At 33.0% G+C, this 17931-nt stretch overlaps 1 protein-coding gene and 1 pseudogene across 1 annotated transcript in view; both read left to right on the forward strand.

Annotated features, from left to right (window-relative positions):
* Window positions 1–17931, forward strand: part of PARN (poly(A)-specific ribonuclease) — a 200475-nt gene that overhangs the window by 92298 nt on the left and 90246 nt on the right. The gene's annotated exons all lie outside the window — the stretch shown is intronic.
* Window positions 9907–10007, forward strand: LOC141496772 (U6 spliceosomal RNA; annotated as a pseudogene).

The raw sequence follows: 17931 nt of genomic DNA on the forward strand, positions 1-17931 counted from the left end.
CTTGTATTTACTGCTTTGTATTTATTTGTTATTGTTATTTTTATTTATGCTGCATATATTTACTTACCTCTCCAAGTAGAATGAAGCTCTTAAGAGTAGGGATTGTTATATTCTTTGGATTTGTATTGCCAGCACCTAATACAATGCCAGATACATAATAAGTACTTAATAAATGTTGGTTGACAATTTTTTAATTGAACACTTTAGTTAGCGATTTGGTTAGTGAGCTAAATGTTTTATAAATAATTTAAATACCTTTGGATTTTTTAAAACTTATCTTCAACATAATATTCTAATTCTGTCAGCATTTTTACTTTTAAATTTCAGATGTTTTTCTAAGATCTTGTTATATACTTTCTGTGTTTTGTTTGTTTTTGCAAGGCAATGGGGTTAAGTGACTTGCCCAAGGTCATATAGCTAGGTAATTATTAAGTACCTGAGATTGGATTTGAACTCAGTCCTCCTAACTCCAGGGCTGGTACTCTATCCACTGTACCACTAACTGCCCCTATTTGGGGTTTTCTTGACAAAGATAATGGAGTGGTTTGACATTTCTATCTCTAGCTTATTTCACAAATGAGAAGACTGAGGCAAAGAGAGGCAAGTGACTTGTCCAGGGTCACATAGGTAATAAAGATCTAGGGCTAGATTTTAACTCAAGTTTTCCTGACTCTGAACCACCCAGCTGCACTTTTGATAAATTCTGATAGTTTTATGGTTTTAATTAAAGTTTACTTTATTTAAAGTTTTGATTTTTTTCATACTCATACTACCAGAAAAACTCTTAAGTATCATCATTAAAATATTTAATACAATTGCTACCTTCATTATAAAGTAATTTTTGGCAGGAAGTGTTCACTTTTTTCCTAAACTACATAAATAACATTGTGTTTAGTATAGTGTTATATGCAGTATTTCATGTTACTGGGGATAGAAATTTAAGACAGGGAGATTAACAGATTCCAGAAATCTGCTGAAATATTCAGTGTTTGAATTAAAATGAGAAGTTCAGGTTTACTGACTTATTTTAAAATTTGTCACTAATGCAATTTTATTTGCAGCATTGGTTCTTTGACTGCATCATGTTGGTCACTGGACTTTGTATCAAATTCAACAATAAACCAGTTGAAAGTAGTGTTGTTGAAGTATTTGAATTCAGATTTTCTTTTATTGACATATCTAATTTTAAAATGGATCATTCACTAGAACATAGTCTCTTTAATTACCAAGAGTAAAATAAATTTGATAGTTGTGTATTTGAAATTTAAATGACTGCTTTTTGTGGATCTTATTGTAGAAATTTACTCATATTAAGAGTAGTACACTGACAAAGAAAAAAGTGGTGTGATATTTTAAGAAATAACCTGAGTAACAGAATGCAGTAGACCCAAACCAGTAAATCCTCATATCACAGTTGACTTGTTTTATTTTTCTTCTATTCTTATAACTTTAGTTTAATTTTAGGGGTCATTTATTCTATGCCTTGTATTTCTCTATTCTCTCTATTTTCTTTCTTTCTTTCTATAGTATTTTTCCTAATTACAGATAAAGATAGTTTTCAATATTCATTTATGTATGATTTTGATTCCAAATTTTTCTGCCTCCTTTTCCCTTCCCCTCCCCTCCCCAAGATAGCAGGCAATGTCATTTAGATTGTACATGTATAACAATTACATTAAACATTAGTCCATGTTGTCAAAGAAGATTCAAGAAAAAAAAGGGGGAAACAATGAGAAAGAAAAAACCAGAAAAACGAAAATGAAAATATGCTTTGATTTACATTCAGACTACATAGTTCTTTCTCTGGATGTGGAAAGCATTTTTCATCATGAGTATTTTGGATTTGGTTTAGATCATTACATTTCTGAGAAGAGTTAAATCTATCATGATTGATATTATGTCTTACATTTCTATACTTTCTGACTTAAACTTTTTGTATTAAAATTTTTAACTCTAGAAAATAAAATTCAAATACAAAATATAGCAAATTGTTTAATATCTATGATGAAGAAGAGAATTTTCACAATTGATTGTTTATTAGAAGATGAATATGATTATTCTCCAAAGGAGCCCAAAAGTCATTTAGGGTAGTAAATATAGGTCATCTTACCATATTATGAGTCTTTAGTGACCATTAATTGACATTAACAATATCTTCTGAATACAATATGCCTCAATACACATAACCCAAACTATTGTATCTTCCTACTATTGTATCTTATAGGTAGCTCAGTGGTAAAGCTTTGGACTGAGAATTAGTAAGAATTGAGTTCAGATCCAGCCTCAGTCACTTAGTAACTTTCTGACCTTGGACAAGTTGCTTGCCCTCTGTTTATCTTAATCCATTGGAAAAGGAAATGGCAAGCTCCCTGGTCAGTATTGGCATTCAATGATTCAAATAATCATGAAGAATTAGACAGGAAAAAACTACTGACCAAACAGCAGCTATCTTACAAAATAAGTGGGTTTATAAAAAATATTAAAATAGATAAAATAAGTCTTTTCTCATATATTAACTCATCAATCATACATTTCCTACTTTCCCCATGTTATTTGGTATAATGTGAGTGATTTTATGGACAATTTTTTGTTCTCTTTTCATTACCAGTTGATGGGGAAAATATTAGAATACTGGAAAAAAATGACAAAGGACAAAGAAAATTTTCAGTTGGAACTTTGCAATTGGAAAATTGTTTGTGTGCCCCATAAGATACCATCAATAATTTTAGCATGAATGACTTTTTTAATTAAAAAATGTAAATATTAAACCATGTATTAGGTACTATAGATGGTAAGACAGTGTCTTTTCAGAGAACTTGCTTTTGAACTGTGGGAGAGAACACTTGTAGATGAGGGAAGGAAGTTTTGGTCTGGGAACGTGTACTTTAATTGTATGGGTTATAATTGAGAAATAATAGAAATAAGTTTAACTGCATTATGTTAAATCATTGAATAATAAATCAATTTGCTTATTGACTTTATATTGATATCAATAGCCTGAAACAAGTTTGAATCATTTCAGAGTGTGAAAACTAGATTAAATGCTATTTACTTTTTTTTCCTTTTACATTGGGTACTAAGTCATCACATCTGTTAGAATTGTTGTAGTCTTTTTATTTCTTACCTGTTTAGCAAGACTTATTGCTAAATGTCTCATTTTGCAGCTATTGTCACTTCTATTTTTTTTAATATTATTTATTTAAGGTAATAGTATTAAGTGATTTGTCCAAGGTCATACAGCTAGGCAATTATTAAGTGTCTGAGGCTGGATTTGAACTCGGGTACTCCTGACTCCAGGATTGGTGTTCTATCCACTATACCACCTAGCTGCTCCAGCTATTGTCAATTACATATCATCTTGCAGTTGTAGTCTGGGAAGAAAAAAATTAATTTCTCCTATGATTTTTCATTGTGAAATGTGTAGAATCATGTTCTTGTTTTACTATCAGTAAGATAATTTCCCCCTCTTTATTTAGACCTTTTTTTTAGTCAATTTTCATTTAAAGTCAATAGTTAAAAAGATGATTTTCCTAAAAAAATTTTGATAAGCCATTTCTATATTTTATCTTTGAAGGAGTTCCAAAGATACTTAAAAAATGTTTGTCAGACATAATTGAGTGAATTGGCCAGCATGCCAGTTACTTTCTTCCAAAAGAAATGCCAAAATAAAGAGACTTTGTTTGGAAAACTTGTCCATATATATGTATAACATTAATCCAAGTCCAAAAAAACCATAAAAAAATAAGATAGTATTCGTAGTCTAATTTTCCATTTATACCTAATGACATTATCTAAAAGATTTGCAATTGAAACATTACAAAACATTACTTTCCTTCAGCTGCTTTTTTCAAGGGTATTATTATTGTTATTATTATTATTATTATTATTATTATTATTATTATTATAAAGGAAAAGGGCCAAATCACTTCTGAATTTGCCATTTCCTATCTTACTATGTAAGATAAAGAATTGATTGGTTTTTTTTTTAAGATTTTCTAAGGCAGTGGGGTTAAGTGGCTTGCCCAAGGCCACACGGCTAGGTAATTATTAAGTGTCTGAGGCTGGATTTGAACTCAGGTATGCCTGACTCCAAGGCCAGTACTCTATCCACTGCGCCACCTAGCGGCCCCCAAGAATTGATTGTTAAAAAACAAAAACAAAAAAAGGATTGTTGTCTGGTTTAATAATATTTGGCAGTATATTTCTTTGTGTGTGTGTGTGTGTGCTTTTGGAAATTAGGCAGCGAAGTGACTCAGTGGATAGAGCACCAAGTCTAGAGTTCAGATTTGTCCTCAGACATTTATTAGTTACGTGTTCTTAGGCAAGTCATTTCACCCTGTGTTCCTTAGTTTTTCTCATCTATAAAATGAGCTGGAGGAGGAAATGGCAAACCACTCTAGTAGATTTGCCAAGAAAACCCCAAATGTGATGTCTAAGAGTTGGACACTATTGAAACAATGCAACAGCAACCTATGGAAATTGTCCCATGATTAAAGAAGTATTTCTAACAAAAAGGACTCTTAACCTGTTGAATTAATTTACTCCAGTAAATATTTGAGTGTTGAAGGCATTTTGTAACTTATTAATTATCTTGGTCCTTGGAAGTTTATATTTTAGTCTTAAAGAGAAGATACACATATTTGAAATAATAATGCAAGGTATAGTGCAGTGTATAATGTCATCAGGTTATGAACTCTAATGGTTAAAAAGCCTTTTTTAAAGATGTATCATTTGAGCAGGCCTTTTACAGATCAGTAATATTTCAGCAAATAGGTTAGAGGATAACATGAATAAAGAGAGGGAGGTACAGGATATATATACATACATATATATATGTGTGTGTGTGTGTATATATATATATATATATATATATATATATATATATATAATCAATCAGTTACTAGGTGAAGAGAGTTTATGTAAGGTGGTAGTAAAAAAAAATTTGGAAAGGTTTTTCAGAGTTCAACTCTGGCATGCTTTGAATGATTAATAAAGACTTGGGATTTATTTTGTGACCAGTGGGGAACCATTGAAAGTTTGGGGGCAGGTATACAGTATGATGAAAGTATTGCTTTAGGAAATGTGGCAGCATTCTACAATTAGAGGAAAGAAACCAAAGGCAGGGAGATGAGAGAATATTGTAAAAGTTCTTACTTTTGTCCTTTATATGATAGGATTATAAGAATCGGATATGTGTCATATGCTTTGAAAACTTTTATATATATATATATATATATATATATATATATATATATATATTAGCTATTAGACATTGTTATTGAAATCAAGTTAGAGCTGGTTATATTCTCAGTTCTGACACTCCTTAATCAAACCATGAGTTACTGTATTATGGTTGGATTTTTGGGAAAAGAGGTTTTAAAACTTGCAATTACATGATTGATATTTTTATTTACTTAGATGCATTAGAACTGTCATTATGTTGTAATAATGCCGAATTTGTAGTTTCCTCCCATTTGGGGATAATTCCTGTGAAAGAGCAAATTATGAAATGTTTAAAAGTAATAATTTCTTTTCCACTCCAGTTTGAATTTCCATTCTCATTCCATCAGCCACAAGATGGTGCTATCATGCTAATGTGAACAGGATAGTTTTCTATTTCTAGCTAAAACGTTTTATCTTAAAGCATATCCATATCTGTTTATCAATTTTGTAATCAGATAAATAGAATCATAGACATAGAATAGAAAGAGGGCCTCAGAGATTATATGGTCCAGTGTCCTTATTTTACAGGTATATTCAGTGTCTGAGAGGCAGGATTCAAATTCAGATCCTTGGACTCCAGATTCAATTGCTATGTCTATTGTATCCTCATCTATGTCTATTGTATCCTCATCTTTAATATTTTAGGTTTCCAGTTCCCTGAATCTGCCCTCAAAAATTTATACTATATGTAGAAGATTTATTTTATTTTTTTAGATTTTTGCAAGTGGCTTGCTCAAGGCCACACAGCTAGGTAATTATTAAATATTTGAGACCGGATTTGAACCCAGGTACTCCTGACTCCAAGCCCCCGGTGCTTTATCCACTGTGCCATCTAGCCACCCCTGAAGCTTTTTTTCTTTAAGGTTTTTTGCAAGGCAGTGGGATTAAGTGACTTGCCCAAGGCCCCACAGCTAGGTAATTACTAAGTGTCTGAGGCCGAATCTGAACTCGGATACTCCTGACTCCAGGGCTGGTGCTCTATCCACTGCACCACCTAGCTGCCCCTGTAGAAGCCTTTTTGATCTTCAGTAGCCCTTTAAAAATGTAGACAAGGAAACAGAAGCTTAGAGAATTTACTTATATTGCTAGTTCTCCTAGTACTTTTTTTTGCTATATTATAAATCTGTCCTGAAATGAACAGGATTCAGATCAGTATATTTTTATAAGCTCAGTTATCATCTGGATTTAATATGTCTAGTTTATGTAGATCCTATTTGATACCTCTGGATCGTGACATTTGATGGAAGGGCAAACTAGACAATACTTAAGATATTCATGTAAGAATCAAGAAACAGTTTTATGATCCTTTTATATTATACTGAACCTATATAATCTACTTAATTTATCTGTTTAGAGGTCAGAGGAGTTTTCATGATGAAGAGATGGTGTTTTTATATGTAGGCAGGTAGATATAGATATGTACACATTACACATACAGGTATGTACACATATATTTTATATATTTATTTGAATGCTTGTATAAACATGTGCACAGATGCTTAACACATTTAATGATTTTTCTTTTTTTATAATTTCTTCACTTCTCAGTTTTCTTTCCCCTTTCCCCCAGTAGAACTTTCTCTTGAAGTACATTTAAGGCAGATATTAGTGATATCTGACAACTTAAATTTCATTCTGTACTGGGAGACCACTTCTTCTTTGCAAGGGGAGTGGGCTATGGTTATGTTTAATCATCGGTAATGTCGTCATGAAAAAGCAGCTAGGTGACTCAGTGGATAGAGCACTGACCTTGGAGTCGGGAAGATTTGAATTCAAATTCAGTCTCGGATACTCTCTAGCTGTATAAACCTGACAAGTCACTTAACCTTTTTTATCTTAATACACTGAAGAAGGAAATGACAAGTCACCCCTGTTTCTTTGCAAAGAAAACTTCATGGACAGTGTGATCTCACAGGATCACAAAGAGTTGAACAGGACTGAATGACTGAATTACAATAACCATCTATTTGTGATGACTCATTATGTGGATCAGAGTTCTGTCTTTTGATGTCATTTTCCTTTACTTTGTGGTCATTATAGTAATTATTTTCTTGATTTTGTAATACTCTGATTCAATTTATATAGGCCATCCCATAGTTCTTTGAATACCTTAATTTGCCATTTTCAAATTTTTTTTTTATTTTTAAAATTTTATTTAAGGCAATGGGGTTAAGTGACTTTTCCAGGGTCACACAGCTAGGTAATTTTTCAGTATCTGAGGTCAGATTTGAACTTAGGTCCTCCTGACTCCAGGGTTGGGTGCTCTATCCATTTTGCCACTTAAGTTCCCCTGATTTGCCATTTTTTAAAGTGCAGCAACAATCCATTATATTCCTATACTATGACCTATTCATTCATTCTTCAGTTAATGGGTATCTTTTGTTTTTAGAATTTTTTTGCTTCCATGAAAATAGCAGATATAAATTTTTTTTTGATCGAACCCTTACCTCTTGTCTTTGATCTCAGTGGTTGTATTGCTTCCATAAAGGAATATGTATGATGTAGTAATTTTTCTAGCATATTTTCAGTGTTTTCAAAAAGAGGTGGAACAATTTAGGGCTCTACCAACAAATCATTAATCTGTCTGTCTTTTCACAACCCTTCTGACCTTTACTATTTTTGTTATCTTTGCTTCTGATGTATTGAGAGGAAACCTCAGTTGTTTTAATGTGCATATTAGTGATTTCCAGCATGCTTTAATTTGGTATTGATTGCATTTCTTCTTTCATAAACTTAGCTATTTATATTTTCCAATTACGGAATTACCCCTTGTTTTTACATATTTGTATTAATTCCTTATTTGGGGGGCAGCTAGGTGGCACAGTGGATCGAGCACCAGCCCTGGAGTCAGGAGGACCTGAGTTCAAATTTGATCTCAGACACTTAATAATTACATAGCTCTGTGACCTTGTGCAAGTCACTTAACCCCATTGCCTTGCAAAAACAAAAATTCCTCATGTCACTTGTCTCTACCTGTACGATCTCATTCTATTATCTCTTCTTATAGATTGCTTTCTGTCATCTTCAGAACTCTTATTACTTATCCCTACAGAGATGTCCATGTCTCCATCATCCTGAAAACAACCCTCATTTGATCCTTCCATCCCTATTGTCTTGCTATATCTTTTTTGTCTTCTGTGACTAAATTCCCTGAAATTTCTACAGTAGATTTTTCTATTGTTTTACTTTCACTCTTTTTTTTACCCTTTATAATCTAGTTGGATTGATCTCATTCCAACAAAACTATTTTCTGGTAGTGAAGTTACTAGTGTCTCTTAGTAGCTAAATTCAGTGGCTTTTCTCAATATTTCTTTTCCTTGATTTCTCTGTAATCTTTGATACTGTTGATTGTCCTCTCCTCCTTGATGTGCTTTTCTCTCTATATTTCCTGGATCCCACTCTCCTTTTCTGGATCCTCATCCAAGTCATAATTTTTAACTGTGTATCCCACAGTCCTTTATCCTAGGCCTTTTTTTCTTTATCTTTATAAAGCTCCATCAATTCATTTATCATCTATATGCTGATGATTCTCAAACCATACCTGTCCTGCCCTAGGCTCTCCAGTCTTACATTTCCAACTGTCTTTCCTCAAACTGGGCATCCAGTAGACATTTTAAACTCAATATGTGCAAAATGGAATTCATCGTCTTTTCCCCTGTAAAGTCTCCCTTACCCTCCAAATTATTGTAGAGTGCAATATTATCCTCTTTGTTCTTGAGACTGGAAATCTAGAAATCAGAGGAGATGCCTCACTATCACTCACCCTCCATATTTAATCTTGGTGAAGGCCTGTCAGTTTCACCTTTGCAACATCTCCTTGACTCAACAAGCTGCAGTGGCTCCCCAGGATCAAATACATGATCCTTTGGCTTTCAGAGCTCTTCATAATTTCATCCCTCCTACCTTTCCATTCTTATTATGCTTTATTCCTATACATGCTCTCTTTGATCTAGTAACACTGGCCCTTGGATGTTTTATAAATAAGATACTCCCGTTTCTTGAATAGGGACATTTTCTTTGACTATATCCCTTATGCCTGGAATGCTATCTTCATCTCTGCCAACTGATTGCTTTTAAATCCTAACTAAAATTCCATCTGCCTTAAATAAACTAATAAATAAATGAAATTTTAAAAATAAAAAAAATTTTAAATATCAAATTAAGGAATTCAAAGAACTGTGGGAAGGCCTATATAACATTACTTCTAATGCCTATCCTCTCTTAATAGCTGTAGCCTATATATAGCTTGTCAATACAGATTTATTTGCTTGCTATCTCTCTCATTATGTTGTCAATTATTTTGTAAGGACTTTGCAAAGATTTTCTTTTGCTTCTCTGTATCCACTATATTTAACACAGTGCCTTTCTAAATGTTTACTGACATGTTTCAGATATTAAAATTGTATATGATCGGAATTCATGTATGTTTCTCCTTATCTTTTTCCTACATATTTCTGCATTGCACTTCCAAACAGAAAAACTTGAAAATCTAAAGTGATATTCTCACTGAAATAAATAATACTTTCTTGAGAAAAAAGTGAAATTCTCCTAAATTGATTATAAATATGTAATCAGTTCATATTTATTAGTGATGATGGGGCAGTGTGAGGGCACCAGAAAATTTGGGGAATTAACTGTGAATTTCATTTATGTTGGCCACTTTAAGAACATTCAATATAATGATCACTTTGGCAGTACATATACTAAAATTGGAACAATACAGAGAAGATTAGCAAGGACCTGTGCAAAGATGACATGAAATTCATGAAGCATTCTGTATTTAAAAAAGAAAGAAAGAAAACTCAATATACAAAAATCTTGTTTACCCAAAAAACTACCGTGGTGGTTTGTTTATTTTACAAAGAGAACCTTTATAATTTACAAAAAAAATTCACCATGAAATCTCAGTAAACAACAGATTTCCTCCCCAGTACATTTGCCAAGTGATTCTCTTCAAAATTTCAATTTATCTGCTTTTCAGGATTTCCTTTCTCATGTAAAGGGAGGGAAACAAGTTATTTCATCTCTTCCAATATCTCTTTGATAAGCACAAAGTAAAAATTACTGATTTTAGTGTTATTTCCTTTCCCTTTCCAAGTCCACTTAGTGGTAGATGTGCTAATGAGCAATAAAGTAGCCAAGATGTTGGTAGAAGGACAAAAACAAATGGGATGATGCAGAGACTAAATCTTCATTCCCCTATACAGTCAGCAGTTCACATAATTCAAAATGGATAAAAATAGGCAGGTGATTTTCTGTTTTTCCATGTAAACTTTGGTCAAAAATTGCATGGATGAATTATGATTTATAAATTTAAAGTACTATGCAAATGAATTATTTATTATTATAAGGAAAACATGAAAGCAAATTGCAAAATCAGTTCAATTCATATTCTTGTAGGGAAAGACCTTGAAAATCATAAATCTTTTGACCCCCTACTTACTACAGTGTCATTAATTTATAAATTTGGTTGACTGATGCAACCAAATCAGTTTAGGTTTCAGACTACATTGCACAAATAGGTGTTTTGTGTGTTTTTTTTAATTGCCCCTTTAAGAAGAGACCTGTAAATCACCGTTCAAGGGGTGTAAGTGTGGATGTGGGTATGGGTATGGATGTCTGTGTGTGTGTGGGGGGGGACAGAGAGAGAGAGAGAGAGAGAGAGATACAAATTTGGAGAATTTAGATTCTTAAATTTGAACCATCTCTTAAGTTTACTCTCAAAACCTTCTTCTTAACTGTCTTCTGTATATATGAGTGCAGACCACCTGTAATTCGTTTATCTATGACCACTGAAGTCAAAAGGGGTTGATGTGTCATCCCTGAAAGGTCTCATGTGCATACATCCACTGTCAGACATTTATTAAGCACTTAATATATGCCAGACACTATTCACAGAGTAAAGTTACCTACTCAGAAAAAAACTTACATTCTAATGGGAGAAAACAAATGCCTATATAAAACTATCAAGCATAAATATAAAGTGAATAAATGTGCAAATGTACACAAAGTAGTTAATCGCAGGGTAGTTTGAGGACTACATTAAAGTTTGGCAAACACAGGCAAAGTGTTAAGCAGAAAATAGTGTTTGAGTTTCATCTTAAAGAAGAAAAGGGACTTTGAGGCAGAGGTAAGGAGCTAGCAAATTTCAACATGGGGGCTGGGTAGTGCAAAGGCACTGAGATGGGAGGTAGAGTGTTGTAACCCATGAGGCTTGAAAGATCCGTTGAGGGTAGTTAATCAGTTAGTATAACAGCTAAACTGAGGAATTTATTTTTATTTTAGAGACAGGAAGCCCTTGGGATATTACTGAGGGGAGTCACATGATCAGATACATATTTAAGGAAAATAGTTTTCTTAGCCATGTAGAAGATAGACTAGTGTGGGGAGAGACTTGTAGAGATGTGAATCAGATTATTGAAATTAGTTGGGCAAAGGTGGATGAGGGTGGGGGCAGCTAGGTGATGAAGTGGATAGAGCACCATCCTTGAGTTCAAATCCAGCCTCAGACACTTAATAATTACCTAGTTGTGTGGCCTTGGGCAAGCCACTTAACCCCATTGCCTTGCAAAAAACTAAAAAAACAAACAAAAAGAGTGGATGAGCTAAGGTATAATAGTCAAGAGAAGATATTAGGTGCAAGAGATGTTGTGACAGAGGAAATAGTAAAGATATGGCAAGTAATTGGATATGTGAGATTAGGGAAAGTGAGGGATTGAGGATAATACAGATGTTACCAATCTGAGAGACTGGAAGAATAGTGATATTTTTGATAGAAAAGGGAGATTTTGGAAGAAAGATTTGGCCATTGAAAGCTCATTTGTATGGGTCACTGGGGAGAGTAATTTTAGTTGAATAATGAGATTTGAAATGAGATTGTAAAGGGCAGAGGAAAGAAGGGTTAAAGGTAAGAAAAGAGGAAGTGGAGGCATGTAGGAAAACCTTTTCAAGTATGGTGACCTAGGAAGTGAGGCAAGATATATAACAACTTGATGGGATTGTAAATTATACTGAAGGTTTTTAAAGCATCTCTGTGCCACAGGGCCGGGCCGGGCCTCCAGTGGGAATGTCCTAGGATAGAGAACATTGTAAGTTGAATTTACACATAATTAAATTTAGAAACTTTTAAACTTTGCGTTCTTGGTGCCTTAGTTTGAGCTCTGTGAGAAGATAAATGGATCTCCCTTCTCACCTGTAATATAACACAACCACTTATCTCTAGTTAGAGACTGAAATTAAGGGAAGTATTGCTTAATTAGAAGTTACTTAGGCATTTTCAACTAATACATTCAATTGATTAAGCAACCTTAACCCTGTAATTTGACCTGCAGTCTTTTAGCACATGAATAATAATTAAGAGAGTATGCATTAGGATTCTTAATTGTATTTGTTTACATAGAATAGACCCATCTAATCATGCTCTGTGCTTTCACAGAAAATTTATTTCTGAAGCTGGTATATCAATTTTTGATCACTCCATTAATTTTAATTTGATATTCATGGTTGTGTGTATAATTCATATGTAATAAGACTGTTCTGCCTTGGTATTTTAGAGGAAATGTTCCTGTTTTGCATATCACTTACACATATAAGTTAAATATTAGATATTAAGAATTCTATATAATTGTAGAAAAGGTTTAAACAATATTTCCCAAGATTTCCAGACTTTGCCTTCTTTTCTCTTGTTTGGACTTGTAGTCTCATCACTTCTTGATTAAAATAAGTTCTTAGACTTCATTTAAAGATCTTATTGTATATCTGCAAAGTTTCACATTTAATACAGCTCAATTCCAATGGATGTTCTTCTCAAGGATTTTTTTTTATTTTTTATTTTTTTTAGTTTTTGCAAAGCAATGGGGTTAAGTAATTTGCCCAAGATCACACCGCTAGGGAGTATTTGAACTCAGGTCTTCCTGACTACAGGGCTGGTGTTCTATCCACTGTGGCACCTAATTACCCCCTCAAGTATCTTTTTTTTTTTTTTTTTTGCAAAGCAGTGAGTGGGGTTAAGTGGCTTGCCCACGATCACACAGTTAGGTAATTATTAAGTGTCTGAGTTCCGATTTGAACTCGGGGCCTCCTGACTCCAGGGTGGGTGCTCTCTCCACTGCGCCACCTAGCCACTTCCAAGGATCTTTTAACTGAAATTCCATACAACTGCAGAGAGGCAGAAAAGGGGAATTACTGTGCTCATGATCTCCCAAGTTTTAGGAGCTGGAAGAAACCTGTTTATTATTAATCTGAATTTTGAAATCTATCATTGTTTGTGATTATTATTTCCATCTTTTCTAATAAAATCAGAGTTATCTTCTTGGCCTATTCTGCTTATCAAATTATTGTATATTACCCAGGAATTTTAAGAGATTCATTTTGTCATGAATCTGAAGTAGTCAGATGAGTATCAGTATAATCTTTGGGATTCAGAAACAGGTTAACATGATCTGAAATAAAAAATTAGGTTGTTAAATAAAGTAGCACAGTGATTAATTTTATATTAACTATAATAATCTCTACTAAAACATGTAATTTGGAAAATTTAAGAAACATTTGGTGTTCCATTAAAATATTCATTGTTTCATAGTAGTTTCTAATAGACTGAAAAATATATTGACCAGGAAATTAGAAGGGAAATTATTTGTATTGGATAGTCTGTATTAATTTTAATGTCATTTCTAGTAGTTGCTTTTTAGGTTTTCTATTTACAATGATATTCTTTTCTTTCTATTTTAAGTATTTGTAAGCATTTAAAATAGTAACCATTCCCCTACATGCGATTTTATCTTCTTTTATGACAAATTTAAGTTATCTTCATATTGCAGTTCATTGTGAATAAACAAAAAATTATGATAACTGGCTTTGATCATTTGTCCTACAAGAGAAGTTTACCCTCTTTATGTAATTTATGTTTAAGTAAGAAAAGTACTGGGGACAGCTTGGTAGTGCAATGGATAGAGCATCTACCCTGGAGTCAGGAGGACCCGAGCTCAAATGGGAACTCAGACACTTAATAATTCACTAACTGTGTGATCTTGGGCAAGTCACTTAATCCTATTGTCTTGCCAAAAAAAAAGAAAGAGAAAAGTAAACTTTCAGGCAGAGTCTGGATTAACTCTTTCATCTCAGTTATAAAATAAATGTTGCTCCATTGTTAAGAATTTATATAAATTTAAAAATAAAAAACAACAAAAACCTCATAATCTGAAAATTTCTCTGGGGTGGGTTATCAGGAATTTTGGAGAGGTATTGTATCCTACGTTAAAAATAAAGAAAAATTACTTGTATTTATTTCATTTTTTTAAATAACTAAAAGCATTTTAACCCTGCAATTTTCACATTACTTCTAGAGACATTTAAGGGCAGATAGTTACTTCTTCTTTTTTTTTTTTAAAGGTTTTTGCAAGGCAATGGAGTTAAGTGGCTTGCCCAAGGCTACACAGCTAGGTAATTAGTGTCTGAGGCCCCATCTGAGCTCAGGTACTCCTGACTCCATGGCTGGTTCTCTATCTACTGCGCCACCTAGCTCCCCCCAGATAGTTACTTTCCATTATGTATTTAGTTGTACTTTTTTGGGGCGGGGGGCTTTCCTGCTTTGACTCTCTATTCATATACTATTTTATTTTCTGCAATGAGGCCTTTACAATTATTTTTCAAGAAAGGAAGGAAATGTCATTCTAATCTGCCCCCCCATCAAGTTCCATGATGTGTCATTTTTGATTATGAGTTATAATAAGAATCTGTAAATTTAGTCACTTAAAGTAAGGATTAGATTTTCTAATTTTAATTTGCTGTACCATTAATGTCGTTTATAATTCTTAATATTTGTAATATTCAGTCAGTATTGCTGCTACCACTGGCATTTATATAATGCTTTAAGGATCACTTTACAAATATCTCATTTTATCTTCACAACAATCCCCATTTTACAGAAGAGGAAGTTGAAGCAGACATTGATAAAGTGATTTGTCTAAAGTCACACAAATATTAAGCGTAAGCATCTAGATTTGAACTTATATCCTGATTTCAGGTCCAGTATTTTATATAATAGAATTTATTAGTGTGAAGATGGCAGGTGAAGAACTTTTGTTTTAGAATCCATTTTCCAAATGTGAAAATTTTTATATCTTCATAATCCATGTGGCTATATGTTTCAGATTCTTTCTATGACTTGTATATCATGTATATAAAATACATATAAAATAGAAACAAGATAACTTTGGAAGGGAAGACACTATCAACTGGGGATTGGGAAAGGTCTCATACAGAAGTTGCTACCTTTGCTAAATCTTGAGGGAATGCAAGGATTGTAATAGAATAAAGTGAACAGGGAAACAGGATATTTTGGAACAGGAAGCTATGTGTACAGTGGAGCATCATAGGTAAGAAACCACAGGTTAACTACATGACTGAATTGTAGAGTGAGGAGAGGGTAGTTTAAGAAGACTGGAAAAATAAAAAGGGATGAGGTCATTAAGAATTTTAAATGCCAAGTGAAGGATTTTTGTTTTATTTTAGATGTTATAGCAAGCCACTGGAATTTATTGATTAGGAGAATTGTATGATCAGACCTACCCTTTAGGAGGATCATTTTAGCAGCTGAGTGGAAGATGGATGGGGAATAGGTCTAATTAGGAAGCTATTACAGTAGATGACAAAGAACAGAATTAAGGTGGTGACTGAGAAAAAAAGGGCATGTCAAAGAGATAGAAATGACAGGATTTGACAACAGGATTTGGTATGTAGTGACTGAGAAGTCGATAATACTGAGGTGGTGAACCTAGATGGCTGGAAAGATATAAGTGCCCTCAATGCTTAAAGGGATATTTGGAAAAGAAGTGGGTTTGAAGGGAAAGATAATGAATTCTGTTTAGGACATACTATACTAAGAGGAAAACAACTATTTTTTTCTGGTATTAAATATTATTTAAGTGGTTCCATGTGTCTTTATACTGACACATGACACCATTTAGGATTTACCATGTATCAGATGTTCAGGAGATTCTGAGGCAGGGGGTCTCAGTGGATCAGTACAATTTTAGAAATCCTTTCTTTGCTTTCAGACAGCAGCAGGCTCTGGCCCACAGCAGCTGCAACAGCTCAAGTTTTGGTATATTTTTGTACAACTCATACTTGAACTGCTAATCCCTTTGAGTGTGAAAGTTCTGGGGGAGCCAAATTCTGATCAAGTTATTTTAGCCAAGCTTTAATCTCTTTAAGGAGAAGCAGAGATTTTAGACTATTGTATACTGACTGCTTTATTTCATTTTGTTTTCAATATAAAAGTAAAAAGTAACTTATTTTGGCTAGGTACATCATAGCAGTTCTATTAGAATTAAATACTATAAAAACCAAATGTCTTCACACAGTTTTAAGAAATGTAATCTAATTTTTATTCATGCCTTTGGTTTTTCTATCACATTCATCCCAAAATTTATCCTTCCCCATCCAGAGAACCATCTCGTATAAAAATTTAAAAAGAAAGGAAAAGCAGCAATTCAACAAATCAGTCAACCAACTATCTGAAATTATTTGCAGTATTTAACAATACTTTTTTGCCTCTTGCAATTTAGGGAGAAAACAGGGGTCCATTTTTATCTTAATCACACTTATTTGGTTTCATTGGTGTTATTTTTAAAAATTTACATTGTTGATGTTACTATATATTTTGTTATCTAGGTTCTACTTGTTTCACTTTGTAACTGTTCATGGGTCTTCCCCTACTTATCTGAATTTTTCATACTTGAAATTTCTTACAGTGCAATAATATTCTGTTACATTCATGTACCACAATTTACTTAATGATCCCCAAATTAATGAACACTTAATTTGTTTTCATTCTCTTACTGTCATAGGAAATACTATTTTGATATATATGGAATCTTTCTCATGGCAGTAAATTAGTCAGCTGGGAGGCTAAAAGGTGTGGAATATTTACTGTTCTAGATAAATAAAATATATATGGGTTGTTAATAGAAACATTATGTTTCTTATTTTAAAATAAATTGCCCAAGCTTGTTAATAGGCCAGAATATTTATAGTAACACTTTTCATTGTAGAAAAAAAGTAGATACCATTGACTGTTTATGGTATGTAACAAAATGCTAAAAAGCATAGAAGGACTTACATGAACTGACACAAAGCAAATAGAGCCTAGAAAAAAATTTACATGACAGCAACAATATAAATGGAAACAATAATCACCACAAAATAATTGAAACTAAATATTGCAGAAGTCTAAAAAAACAAAATTTGCAATATTGCTGAAATTTTTTTTCTCTTCCAAAAATATATATAATTTTTTTTCTTATATAAGGGAGAGCTAGGGGATGGGGAGGGGCAAAGGGGATATCTAGGTAATGAAATAAACAAAATGAGTTTTTTAAAAGTGAATATTGAATTAAATTTTGGGATTCATTTTGAAGTTTATTTCTTTTAATCCATTTTGATTGATATCTTTGGATTTTATACCACCTATGTGTCCCATTGTATCCTTGTCTCCATTCCTCCTCAAGAACCATCCTTTATAATAAAGAATTTTAAAAGAGTAGAGGGGAAAATTTGGCAGAACTAACTAACGTTCTGATATATTCAGATATATCAGATATATATACAAACAGAATTTTTATACAATCTTAGATGTTTCCTTCAGAAGAGGAAGGAGAAACTAATAGTAGGAGCTTAATGGATTGAGGAGAGAGGTTATCTTTTCCT

This window comes from Macrotis lagotis, chromosome 8 (genome assembly GCF_037893015.1).
Source record: "Macrotis lagotis isolate mMagLag1 chromosome 8, bilby.v1.9.chrom.fasta, whole genome shotgun sequence".
Classification (NCBI taxonomy): domain Eukaryota; kingdom Metazoa; phylum Chordata; class Mammalia; order Peramelemorphia; family Peramelidae; genus Macrotis; species Macrotis lagotis.